Genomic DNA, 13,771 nt, shown 5'->3' on the forward strand with positions numbered 1-13,771 from the left:
TGTATTAATTCTGGTTTAAGCACTTGGGCTTTCAGGCCAGTTATTTTACATTAAGAGGGTTCGTGGTCTGCACTCTTGTGGGAGGAGAGGCTGGACTCTGCCCTTCTGAGCTGGGAATTTCTGGTTAAAGGCTTATAGTGCATTGCCCTTCTGAGCTGGGAATTTCTGGTTAAAGGCTTATAGTGCATGCATATCTGAACTGCTTCTTACTGAAGTTGGTGCGCCTTGTTTGCTGTGGTATAGACTGGATTCGGGCCTGCTGGATCTAGCTTTGTTTGTGTAACTTGAGCACTAATCCAGGCATTCTCTAAAGTATTCAATTGTATTTATTACTGTTTGGTAGTAACTTGATTAAAGTGTAGCTATCATTCTAAGTCTTTTGGATTAAGCACTTAGGCTTCAGAGCAGTTGTTTTACATTAGGAAGGTTTGTGGCATGCACTGTGGTGGCAGGACAGGTAGCTTTCATCCTTCTAAGTTGGGAACTGCTGATTGAGAGCCCAGTGTCTATTATTCTTAAAGTGTATTAGTTCTAGTTTAAGCACTTGGGCTTCAGGTCAGTTATTTTACATTAAGAAGGTTCGTGGTCTGCACTCTTGTGGGAGAAGAGGCTGGATTCTGCCCTTCTGAGCTGGGAATTTCTGGTTAAAGGTTTATAGTGCCTGAATATTTGAACTGTGTCTTACTGAAATTTGTACACCTTGTTTGCTGTAGCATAGACTAGATCCAGGCCTGCTGAATCTAGCTTTGTTTATATGCTTGTTGTTTGTTTGCTTGTTATTTCCCTGGAACGCTAATTTCACCTAATACGCGGCTTCTCAGCGCTTCTGTGGATCACTAGTGATATCTGCATTGCTTACTGTACTTATTTCCTTGTTTCACTTGAAAGAAAGTTACTGTTTGTCGTTTTTGCATTTAAGTTACCTGTAACACATTGCACTTAAGTTACCTGGCACTTGCTCACTAAAGCAATTATATAAGTCAGCACTAAAAATTAAAAGTACTACACCCTCACTCCCCACTGGCCCTTGTTTTCAATTATTAAGGAATTCACAATATTATTCTAGCATGTCCAAAGGTCAGTTGTCAATCTCCTCTCCAGTCCAGCTGGTGAATCTGGGAATCTTGAGGCAATGTTACAACTGCCTCATGTACACAGACAACCCTCTCCTCCTCCCAACAAATTCCAACACATGTGAGAGATGCAACCATATATCCAAACTGGAGGCTAAGCTCTCTCAACTCAGTACTGGCATAACTAGTCAGGAGGAGAATGAAACCACACTCACTACAATTCCAGTCTCAGATAGACCTATCACAACAGCAAACCAAACACATAATCACACAAAAACATACTCGGAAGCTCTAAATAAAGATCTGCCTAAGCAGCAGAGACCTCCAAAGCAGATATCCAAGCAACCACTACCCCAAAACAAAATCCGTGCAACACATATCTCACAAAGTCAGTGTGCCAAACAGTCACAGCCCTTAAGACTAAACACACCTGATACACTTGTAATAGGGGACTCTATCATCAGGAACACTGACGTCCCGCTCACCAGGCTGAACAAGGAGAGGGTCACGGTGAGCAGCCTGTTGGGTGCTAGGATCCGCCACATAACACACACACTCAGGTCACTCCAAGGCAAGTACAAATATGACTCAGTCATTGTCCATGCTGGTGTGAATGACCTGAGATGTACCTCCCTGGACTACATGAAAAGAGACATAAAGGAGCTCTCTGAGCATGTAGCCCAGGCCGGTATGACCCTGACCTTGAGCAGCATCTTACCCTCACCAAGAATGATGCCACAATATGAAGACAAGATGATCAATTTCAACAATTGGCTTAAGTACTGGTGTCATTCAAAGGGGATCCAATGCCTGTCAGCTTGGGATGATATGCTCGACAAGCCACGATGCTTCACTAGGGACGGCTTGCACCTGTCACCCGTGGGCTTTCGGATATTGGCAAAGGCTCTTGCTACCCCCATAGTGCCTTTTTTAGGCAAGGCTCAAAAGACAAACCCACCTCCATAGGTATCACAAGGGATAAGAAACTAAGAGTAATGCTACTCAACACCAGAAGTTTAAACCTCAAGATGCATGCACTCGAAACTCTCCTTAGCATGGAGAACATCGATATCTGTGCAGTAACAGAAACCTGGTTCAGGGCTCCCGAGAGCACCCCAGCACTACCAGGTTATACCTCATACCATGCTTTTCGGCCCCAAAATTTGGACCAAACCACAAAAGGAGGGGGAGTATCGATATTCATCAAAGATACCCACAACTCCAGGTTGGTGGCAAAGCATGAAGCATCAGAGACTATCCATGTGCAACTAACAGTGGGTAAAACTGCCTTCCAGTTTATAGCCTGCTACAGACCACCCTCCCAAACCCAGGAACCCCACTCGGCCTTTCTGAGAACACTGGAAAATATGAAGGTCTCTCCAAACACCATTATATTGGGCGACTTCAACTACCCAAACATAGACTGGGAGCATTTCTCTAGCTCCAACACCCTAGCCCAAAGGTTCCTAGAATTTATAAACTCAAATGCTATGGAACTACTTGTTACCACTCAAAGAGGGGAAAACATACTGGACCTGATCATCACCAACATGGGGACTCTATGCTCCAGACCAGAAGTGTATCCCTCACTGGTAAGATCAGACCATAAACTAATCTCACTGGATATTCACATCCCGACCCCACCCCCTGCCCAGAAAACCACAGTGAAAAACTTCTCTAAAGCAAATTTCACACTCCTCAAAACCGAGGTGGAATCCTTCAAAGCCCCCGGGCCTGTGGAAAATATGGCCCAGACTGCAGAATCCTTTATAAACGCATTCTATTAACACCTTCAGGAATGCATGGATCATGCAATCCCAAATAAAACCAAGACCCAATCCTCCAAAGGCAGACGTCCTGTCTGGTGGACCCCAGCCATAAACAAACTATACAATAGAAGGAGGAAGCTACTAAATGATAGAGCAAAATCCCAAAAAGGGAAGGCATCACTGATCAGTATTAGCAAAAAACTACAGGCACTCATAAAATTGTCTAAGGCCAGCTTCGAGAGAAAAATTACACAGGACACTAAGGATAATCACAAGGCTTTCTTTAGTTATGTTAGGAACCTGGGTGGTAATTCCCAGATATGCTCAGAATTAGTCCAAAATGACAAAAAATACACTGAATCCACAGACATTGCCAACATCCTAGCTGACAGGTTCAGTGCAAACTCCCCCCCCTCCCCAGCAAAAGGGCAAATATCTATCCCAGCAGAGTGCTGCCCCCCTGACATCTCAGATGCTCAGGTAAGAGCCGCCCTCTCCAAATCAAAAAACACAGCATCAATGGGACCAGACGGTGTCCCGGGCTGTGTCCTACATGAACTCCAAGAAGAGCTAAACCCAAACATAAAACTACTGTTCAATCTCAGCCTTACTACAGGATATGTGCCCAAAGAGTGGCATACAGCAACAATGGTCCCTCTCCACAAAGGTGGTGCCTCAACGGATCCTGGAAACTATCGCCACATAAGCCTGACTAGCTTGGTCTGCAAAGCTATTGAAAGGATCATCATGGACCTCATAAATAAAGATATTGGGGACCTACAGACACTGGATCCTACCCAGTTCAGCTTTGTTAAGGGCAGATCCTGCCTCTTAAACCTGGTTGATTTCTTTGAAACAGTCACCAAGGCCATTGACGAGGGGAAGGTGGTCCACACAGCCTACCTGGACCTCGCAAAAGCCTTCGATACAATACCCCACTCGGGCATTATAGATAAGCTCACCAGCTTAAATATAAACCCCTATGTCACTAGATGAATTGCAAACTGTCTCAAGGACAAAACCCACATGGTTAGAATTGCTGGAGCCATGTCAGACTCCAAACCAGTTACAAGTGGTGTTCCACAAGGCTCAGTCCTGGGACCTCTCTTGTTTGTTATATATTTCTCGGAGGTACAGGCCAACACAGAAGGACTGTGGCTGACCAAGTTCGCAGATGACTGCAAACTGGGTGCCATAATTGACTCTCCAGCTGACACAAGCATCCTCCAAAAGGGCCTCATAGAAACAGACAACTGGTGCCAGAGCCATGGCCTCAAGCTAAATGCCAAAAAGTGTATAGTCATCCCCTTTGGCAAAAACAAAGTGCCCACAAATTACCACATAGGTGGTAATCCATTAAGTACAGAAGAAGTAATTAGGGACCTGGGAACCCAAGTTGATAGCAATCTCTCATTTGACAACCACGTGGCCAAAGTGGTTAGAAAAACATTTTATATAGCCCACCTAATCATGAAGGGATTCACATCTAGATTAGGGGAGGTCATCGTGCCTCTTTACTCATCCCTTATCAGGCCCATAATGGAGTACAATGCCCCTTTTGGGATGTACCTTACCAGACACCTGCAGCAACTGGAAAGACCCCAAAAGTACCTCACCAAGAGGATCAAAGGGCTCAAACAGATGCCATATGCTGCCCGGTTAAAGAAACTCCAGCTCTACTCAGTGGCATACCGCCTGTTCAGAGGCGATCGGTGCCTGACGTATAAAGCCATGTCCAACCCGGAATTAATGGACATGCTGCACCTCAGAAAATCCAAATCCCATCGAGCTACGTGCTCGAAAGACTTGCACCTCAGCACAGCACTGAAATAAATAGGAGATGCTGGAGGGACAGATTCATAACCCAGAGGCTCCCTTCACTCTGGAATAAAATCCCAGTCCAGGTTAGGCAGAGTCCCTCATTGACTCTCTTCAAGAGGAATCGTGATGAATGGATGGGAGATTGTAGGTTTACCCAGGGTATCACTTCTGTGTCACTGTTAGACAGAGGCACAGTATACTAACCTCGAAAAAGGGCATAGCAAAATAAATTTAAAATGGGTGGCAAAAGCCAAACACATTCTGGCTAGGCTTACAAATGCCCTAGGGCAGATAGCCTAGTATGAACTTATGAACCTATGCATACTTCTCAACCTGGAAACATCAAACATATGGACAAAGGCCCATGAAAAGTAGATGCAACTGTCCCAAAACTGGGACATTGATTAACATAAAGTTTGCATACATAATCATGTAACCCCAACCACTCCAATGGAATTGTGGGATGCTGACATGAAGACTATTGTGGGATACTGACACGAAGACTGAAGTCACTAAATAATAATAAATAATGGCAGACATTTGAATTACAGACTTCATATATCTCAGAAAATACATAACAATGCAAAATGTATTATTCTAGCAACTATCTGAGTTTACAGGAACAATATTTAAAATATTTTCTTATTTTTGGCTTTGTCCAGATTTCTTGCTCTGAGAGATTGACATGTATGCATTCTAGTCTAGATTAAAAAAAAAAACAGAGACAAGTAACAATCCGTAACTGACGTGGCTACCTATGCTGCTATAGGAAGTATTGAACTTCAATCTAACATCTCCACAACTTCTTGTCCATGACTATAATTTGGATTAATGATTCAGGTGCCCATGAAACAATCAAAAGCTGAAGAAAGTTCAAACATATGTAAGTGTATACTATAACTATGCATGACATTCATCATTACTGGTAAAGAATTAAAGTTTTTTTTTTCTTTGTCTTTCAGCTTTTCCCAGTTAGGGGTCGCCACAGCGGAACTCCGGTCTGCTAATGATTGGCAGTAGATTTTCATGAATGCCGAGGTGCCAGCTCGACGTTCAATCTTCAATGAAGACATGCCCATTTACACGTCTTTCGAATGCCCACCCAACTGCGGGGAGGACATGCAGACTCCACAGAGAAGGCACTCCCCGCACTCCAGCTGAGAATTGAACGGGAGAACCTCTTGCTGTGAGGCAACAATGCTACCGCTGCGCCACCACAGATGTCCCACTGGTAAAGAATTAAAGTGAAACTTGAAAAACACAGGCCATCTAATTCCCCCAGCTTCGTAAAGAGGGGGAAGGGACTATAACTGAACAAACAAGGGGAAATGGGGACAAGTGTACACAACATCTCATTGGGAATTACTTGCTGTCCCTTACTGTAGACGTCTGTCCTTGTTAAAACTTTTTCTGTCCCCAATAATTATCACATTTCTTAAGTCTTATATTAGTGTAAATGAAGCTAAACACATAATGAAGACCTGGAAAATTAATAAGACTTATTTTTTGTCATGACACGGTCTGTAGTCTGATAAACATTCCATTAAAGTATGTGAATGAAGAAATCCACATGTGAACAACTAAACTCTAGGACTGCAATGCATTACAGAAACAAATAATGAAAATTAACAAAATCAAAACTTGTTCTGGGTCATGGAGGGGAGAAATGCTGCGATCAACATGATGCACAAGTACATTAACTGCTTTCAGCTATCCCAAGTGATATGCAGGGATTTCTGAAATTCTGTGCAACACAAGTAGCCTGGGGGCATCCATGTAACCAATTACCACAGCAATTCAGTTTTTGCTTGTAATGGGAGCCCTCAGCCCACTTAACCTAACCTGTTGCTGTAGCCCAGGACCAGGCTGCCCAGGGCTGTAACCCAAATTTCAGACACAAAGTTATGAAGTGAAATGTTTTGTTCTTACCACTGAGGCAATGTCCTTTTATCAGACAGATGCATAATTCTAACTTTCAAGAACTGTTGTTACCACCACACAGCAAAGACTGCTATAACAGAAATCTAATACTAAAACAAAAAACAGCTCTAGTCATCCTCCGCGCTGTTTGCTGGTCATCCACTGTTGTTCAACCACTTATGAACATACTTAGTAGATAGGTAAAAAGTATATACCCACAGAGGCCTCAGCTGAATTCCGACAGGTTGGCAGTCTGTCTAACAATACTGATGTACACCCTTCACATGATGACGTCAGCAACAACTCAAAAAAAAAAAAAAAAAATAGAAAAAAACTGGAATTAAAGAGGTCACTTGGGAATTCATGGCACCCCATTTTTTTTTTACCAAGCTGGTAAATACCGAATAATTCAGTATGGTTGAGAGGTATAGCTCCATGTGCATATATATAGGCAAAGTAATCCTGCCATGTGCTTACAACGTTGGGCTTCCATGCAGTTTCCCTGCCTACACGGTTACTAACCATGTAGTTTCTGGGCTGTCAGTATGATGAAGATGCAAATGAGGTCCAACCTCATTAGTTTTAGTGAATCACCAAAAAAAGAGTCAACGTGTAGGGATTTTCACTTTATGTAAGTACTTCCACAATGTTTGTTTTTACTAGTTGTAAACAGTAAATGCTGACATCGGGGAGGGGTGTGGCAGGTTACACTTGCAGAGGTGAACATGTAGGGCTGGGAAGAGTGAAAGTGCATGTAAGCAGTGACAATTCCATAATTCTGTTTCATCCTGATTATCTGTTCAGTTAATTTTATTTTCTTTACCATTGTTTGCACAATGCAGCACTTACTGCAACCATAAGAAACAGAGGAATGAATGTCAGGTTTCTCTCTCTTTTTGTCATGTAACTATTCCTGTGGCAGCACATGTATGTGTGTGGCTTGAGTGTAGATGGTCCTGAGTTCAAATACAGGATGTGCAATCTTTCCTTCGCATTTTTTGCTCCATTTCATGTTTATGCGATATCACGAGAACAAAGGCAACAAATAAACAATTTTGCCTGTGCTTACCTTATTTATGTAGAAGTGTGCACAGGTGTGCAGAGCTGCGTTAAGGTATGCATAGCACACAAATGAGCATTTAGCAATGAACACTGAACAGGTTTGTTTAAAAGGTGAAAATTACAGCATAAGCAAGTGAAATGCATGTTAATCAACCAATCCAATGTGCTGGAGCTATTTAACAGTGTATAAAGCTTCTATATCACCAGCATTCTGGTTTTTCCTCAATACTTCAATACCATTGGAATACAGACAAGGAAATTTTAACTGACAATGCTAGGGGCTGCTGCATCTATTCTACATCTGTATGTGCTATAGGCTGAAGCCAGTGCTGCTGGTGCTAATGACAACAGGCCTAGGCTGAGAAGGAGTGTTAAGGTCCAGGGTAACTTTTCAGGTCCTACATGAGCTGGAGATTGTAGGGTGCTAGAGGGTGGACAGGGACGCATTACAAGAACTCTATGAGCTCTGCTACCCTTAACTCTGAGCCAGAGCCAACAGAGGGGAACCCATACCAGTGGAAACTAATGTACATGTAGCCCAGAATATTAACTATAGGTAATTTTCAGACCAATTGGGGGCATGACGAGTGTGTCACAGGAATCAGTATCCAGGTTCCTCCACCAATTCCCAGATGTTATGCTCATATGTGCCAGTGAGCACATATATTCTCCCCCTGGTTCTGAAGAAAGGGCCAGCAATATGCAACTATTTTCTCATGTAGTGCACTACCCTGAAGTACTGGGTACTATAGATTGCACTCCTGTACATATCAAGGCACCATCTGGTGAGCAGGTAGAATCAACATTAAGCACAAGGGATACCACTACATCAACTGCCAAGTCATGTGTAATGCAGATGGGAATTATCTTGAATGTGTGTGTTGGCAATCCTGGCAGTTATCATGACTCCTATATCTGGCACATATCACAGGTGTTCCAGATAATTGCTAGGGGGGACATCCCACAGGGCCATTTACTGAGAGATGCTGGCTACGCCCTGTAAATGTGGTTGATGACACCCATCAGAAGTGCACACACATCCAAGATAGAATGCTATAATGAGGCACATGCTCAAACTAGGGCTGATGAAGTCACGCTACAGGTTCTTAGATATATCTGATGGAGCCCTGCAATATAATCTATGCACATTTACACAGATATTCACATTATGTGCTATGTTCCACAATCTGATCCTGCAGAAACAGCTGCAGCAGGATCAGCAAGGGGAAGGGAAACACATCCCCCAGCATTGGCTAGATCACCATTGCCGCAGTCAGAGGAGGACTCACAGGAGGAACCACCAGCTGCTGTTCCTGTAGGCAGACACAGGCATGCTCAGTATGCCCTTGCTTTGGCTAAGACACACTGCATAGCACATTCACTGGCCACCTAGGGACCCAATACCTTTTTCCTACTTCATACATATTGCAAAATTGATGCCAGGCAACTCTCACAACCTTTACCTCCCAATGTATTAGCTGTGTACTGGCTGAATCTCACAGAGTCAACCCTGAACTAAAGGTGTGTCAATTGCTGCATTTCCAAGGTAAGTACTCAACCTAGAAGAGTGTATCCTTTAATAATATTATAGCACATCCTTGTATTTCTTTACTTGGTACATTAATTGAGTAAATAGTGTACATTGGTATAGAAATTATGTGACAGCAGAGATTTATGTTACTTATATGTGTCCATTAGTAATTAGTAGGCCTCAGGCAGGATAGATTAACAGTCATATCTCTGAAGAATGCTGATATTCACTGTATGGTCCCAGTACTCATGTGACACCAGAGACTTCTGTTACTTACATGTGTCCATTATTTATTAGTAGACCTCAGGCATGAAAGATTCACACAGTCGTATGTCTGAATAGTGATATTCACTGCATGGACTCAGTTTAGCACCATACCTTTGTACTGGTAAATCATTACACAGAGAAGTTATGAAGTGATGATACACAATGTAGTTTCCGACTTCAGGCTTGTTTATGTCAGAACTGTAAATGAGCTTTGTCCCACCTTCAAAAAAAGATGAGTATGCCCTTGTTAAATGTACATATCAGCGTACTTTCTGAAGCAGTTGGTTGTGTGAAGAATGGCTTCACTTTTTTGCTGCAAAGATGTTTGTTTGGCAAAGATGAATATGGCAGCCCCCCATTTTCTGAAGCTGTATTGGTTTGAGGATTCAAATCCTAAAATATGATGTGTACTATAATTTCTTTTCATAGGTTAGTACTAAGCTAACTGCTCTTGTGAGCCATTTTAAGCCTAGCCAATTATCCCTTGTGAGACTCAAACCCTGCACTTTGTGTTTGTAAGGCAAACACCTTAACCATTAGGCCACCCTCCCAAACCTTGTGCTTTTACAGATTTTGCATCTGTGTCCCTTATTTATATAAACTTTTCCTTCTGTCTTCTTTTAATTCCTGTTTTGCGTGATGCACCATGTCCCTAAAACAATATTACCACATATGGGTTTGGCTGAGCTTCTCATCTTCTTTGTACAAAGCTCGTCACTGTAGAAACAGGAAAAAATAGGATTCCCTAGAAGACAGCCACACTTAGAAAATGGATGTATTCAATTACTGTTCTTAGCTATTGTAAAAACCTGGGCTGGAGTACAGATAGTACTGGGTTATAGTAGCAGATATATAGGTTCATAGGTAGGTACTAGGCTATTGGCCCTAGCCTAGCCAAAAAGGTACCCTGGCTTTCACCACCCAAGAAAATTATTTTCCTGTGCCCCTGTCGAGCAGAGCCACAGAAGTGATCCCCAGGGTGAATTTCCTATGTCCCATCCAATCATCAAGATCTTTCTTGAAGAGTGCTAATGAGGAGCTTTGTTTGATATAGATAGGTAGTTTGTTCCAGAGTATGGGAAGTTTCTGGGACAGGAATCTATTCCTCCAGCATGTTATGTTTATTGTGGTGAAAAGGTTTAGGTCCCTAGAGCATGTAGCTTGGAGGGATTGGGATTTCTTTAAGTGGAGCATGTCCAACAGGTCTGGGTTTGACATAGCTTTGTATGTTAGGCAGAGAGTGCCACTGAGTAGGTGATATGCGACGGAGTAAAGCTGGAGTTTGAGACTGTCTGCATAGGGCATATGTTTGAGGCCAGTAATCCTCTTTGTGAGGTATTTCTGTGGCCTTTCCAGTTGTTGTAGAGGTCTTGTGACGTACATACCAAAAGGGGCATTGTATTTTATAATGGGTCTAATGAGTGATGAGTAGGGGAACAATGATGTTGTTTTTCCTGGATGAGAAAACTTTTGTGATGACGTATGCCAAGGGGTCTATATTAGATCCACGAATGCTTAAATGTTCGAATCTCTAAACGTCCACCTTTAGAGATCGAACAGTTAAGCGTTCAAATTTCTTTAAAAATTAAAAAAAAAATCACAAGTAAAAAAAAAAACTAAAGTGTTTAAGCAGGGGGGCAATTCCCCCCTACACCCCCCACATGGGGGGCTGTGCCCCCACACAACCCCTACTTAAATATACCAACTCCAAGATCACACTACAGTGTAGGGAATGGGAAATTTCCCATTTCTACACTGTAGTTCACTGAAATGCGATCTCTGAGTGGGTATACTTAAGTAGCGGGAGTGTGGTGGGCACAGTCCTACATGTAGGGGGTGCAGGGGGGGTTGCCCCCTTGCTATAACCCTTTCCTTGTATTTGTTTTTTTTTTAATTTATTTTTTTTACAACTTCAAAGGTTTAAATGTTTGATCTGTAAAGGTCTACCTTTACAGATTCCAACATTTAAGCGTTTGTAGTTGTAATATAGGCCCATGCCACATAGAAGGATCTCCTGACTACTGTGGTGATGTGATTATCAAAAGGAGAGACTAGTGTCCACCTGTGTCCCAAGGTCACTTATCACACTTTTGGTGTTAAGTAGACTACTGCCTATGTGGTAGTTCATGGGTATAGAGTTTTTACCAAAAGGGATGACAATGCACTTTTTGGCATTGAGCTTGAGGCCATGGCTTTGACACCATGCATCTGTCTCAGTGAGGCCCTTTAGTAGGATGTCCACATCATTAGGAGTTTCGATTGTGGCCCCTAGTTTGCAGTTATCTGTGAAATTCATTAGCCAAATTCCTTCTGTGCTAGCCTGTACTTCAGAGAAGTAGATAACAAACAGGAGAGGACCCAGGACTGGACCCTGTGGTATGCCACTTTTCACTGGTCTGAAGTCAGATTTGGAGCCTGTTACTTTCACAGTGTGGGATCTGTCAGTGAGACAGTTGGCAACCCATCTTGTGACATAGGGATTTATGCCAAGTTTAGTGAGTTTATAATTCCAGAGTGGAGGATGGTGTTGAAAGCCTTGGTGAGATCTAGATAGGCTGTGTGAACAACCTTACCTTCATCTACGGCTTTGGGGACTGCTTCAAAGAAGTCTATCAGGTTTAGGAGACAAGATCTGCCTTTTACAAACCTGAACTGGGTGGGGTCCAGAGTTTGGAGATTATCAATGTCTTTGTTTATAAGTTCCATGAGGATACGTTCCATGGCCTTGCAGATCAGGCTTGTCAGGCTAATGGGGCGGTGGCTCCTGGGGTCCATGGTGGATCCCCTTTGTGGAGTGAGATAATAGTCACTGTGCGCCATTCACTGGGCACAAAGCCTGAGGTGAAGCTATGATTGAACATGGTACTTAGGTGGGGTGCCAGTTCATTCTGTAGTTTGTGTAGAACGCAGCCTGGGATGTTGTCAGGTCCTATGGATGATGTGTTCTCGGCTTTGGAGAGTGTGTTTACCTGTGCAGCCATGATTACAGAAACTTTGCATTCTTCCGGTATAGAGATGGGCCCTTTAGGGGGTGAGAGGGGGGACAAAGTTAGCAATGAACCCATCTGCCAGGATGTTGGTAATATCAGTTGGTTCTGTATATTTAGTGCCATTGTGCTGTAATTCAGAGCAAATCTGAGTGTTGCCATTGAGATTCTTGACATAGCTATAGAATGCTTTGTGGTTGTCTTTAGAAACAGTGGCGATTTTGTTTTCATAACTAGCTTTGGAGGATTTTATGAGGGATCTCAGCTTCTTACTGAGGCTGACCAGGGAGTTCCTCCAATCATGGGATTTTACTCTTTTTTGCAGCAGTTTCTTTCATCTGTTGTAGAGTTTATTTATGGCAGGGGACCACCAGACTGGCATCCTTTTTTTGGAGCTAGCATCTTGGTTCTGTTAGGGATAGCATGATCCATGCACTCGAGTAAGTGCTTATAAAGTGTATTTGTGTAGGATTAAGCAGTCATACCACTAGTGTCCATCTGCATGGGTGTCATGAACTTTACTTCTGTCTTAAGAAGCATGAAGTTGGCTTTGGAGAATTTGTTTTACAGTGGTTACCCTAATGGGGGGTGGGGGAGCAGGATGTGGATGTCTAGGTTGATTAGGTTGTGGTCAGATCTGACCAACAAGGAATTATCTCTGGTGTGGAACACCAGTCGCTCATGCTAGTAATGACCAGGCCTAGGATATTGCTGACCCTGGTGGGGGTATGGATAAGTTGATCCAAGGCTCTGGAATTTATGAATTCCAGAAAACATTGAGGAAAAGCATTGGTACACGAGTAGTTTTCCCAGTTACTGGTGGGATAGTTGAAATCACTCATTATTATGGTGTTAGGTTGTACCCTAATATTTTCCAGTGTATCAAGAAATGAAGTGGGAATCCTGGGGCATGGCGGAGGATCTGCAGCAAGCTACAGTTTGGATTGCAGTCTTGCCCAGAATTAGTTGCACTTGGATGCATTATGATGAGCAACTAGCCTGGAGGTGGGGATATCCTTAATGAATATGGACACTCCACCTTTAGTGTTTCGGTCCAGGTTAGGTGGCTGAAAGGTGTGGTATGAATTATAGCCTGGTAATGCAGGGGTGCTCTCTGGGGCCTTGAACCAGGTTTCTGTCACTGCACAGATGTCGATGTTCTCATTTTAAGGAGTGCCTTTAGTGACTGCATTTTGAGGTTTAGACTTCTAGCATTGAGTAGAATTACTGTCATATTTTGCTTGCATGTACCTCTTATGGTGGTGAATTTGTCATTTGAACCTTGCCTAAAAAAGGAACTCTAGGGGTGGCAAGAGCCTTAGCCAGTATCCAGAATCCCAA

This window comes from Protopterus annectens, chromosome 12.part0, assembly GCF_019279795.1.
Source record: "Protopterus annectens isolate FY-2018-M chromosome 12.part0, PAN1.0, whole genome shotgun sequence".
NCBI classification, from domain to species: Eukaryota; Metazoa; Chordata; order Ceratodontiformes; family Protopteridae; genus Protopterus; species Protopterus annectens.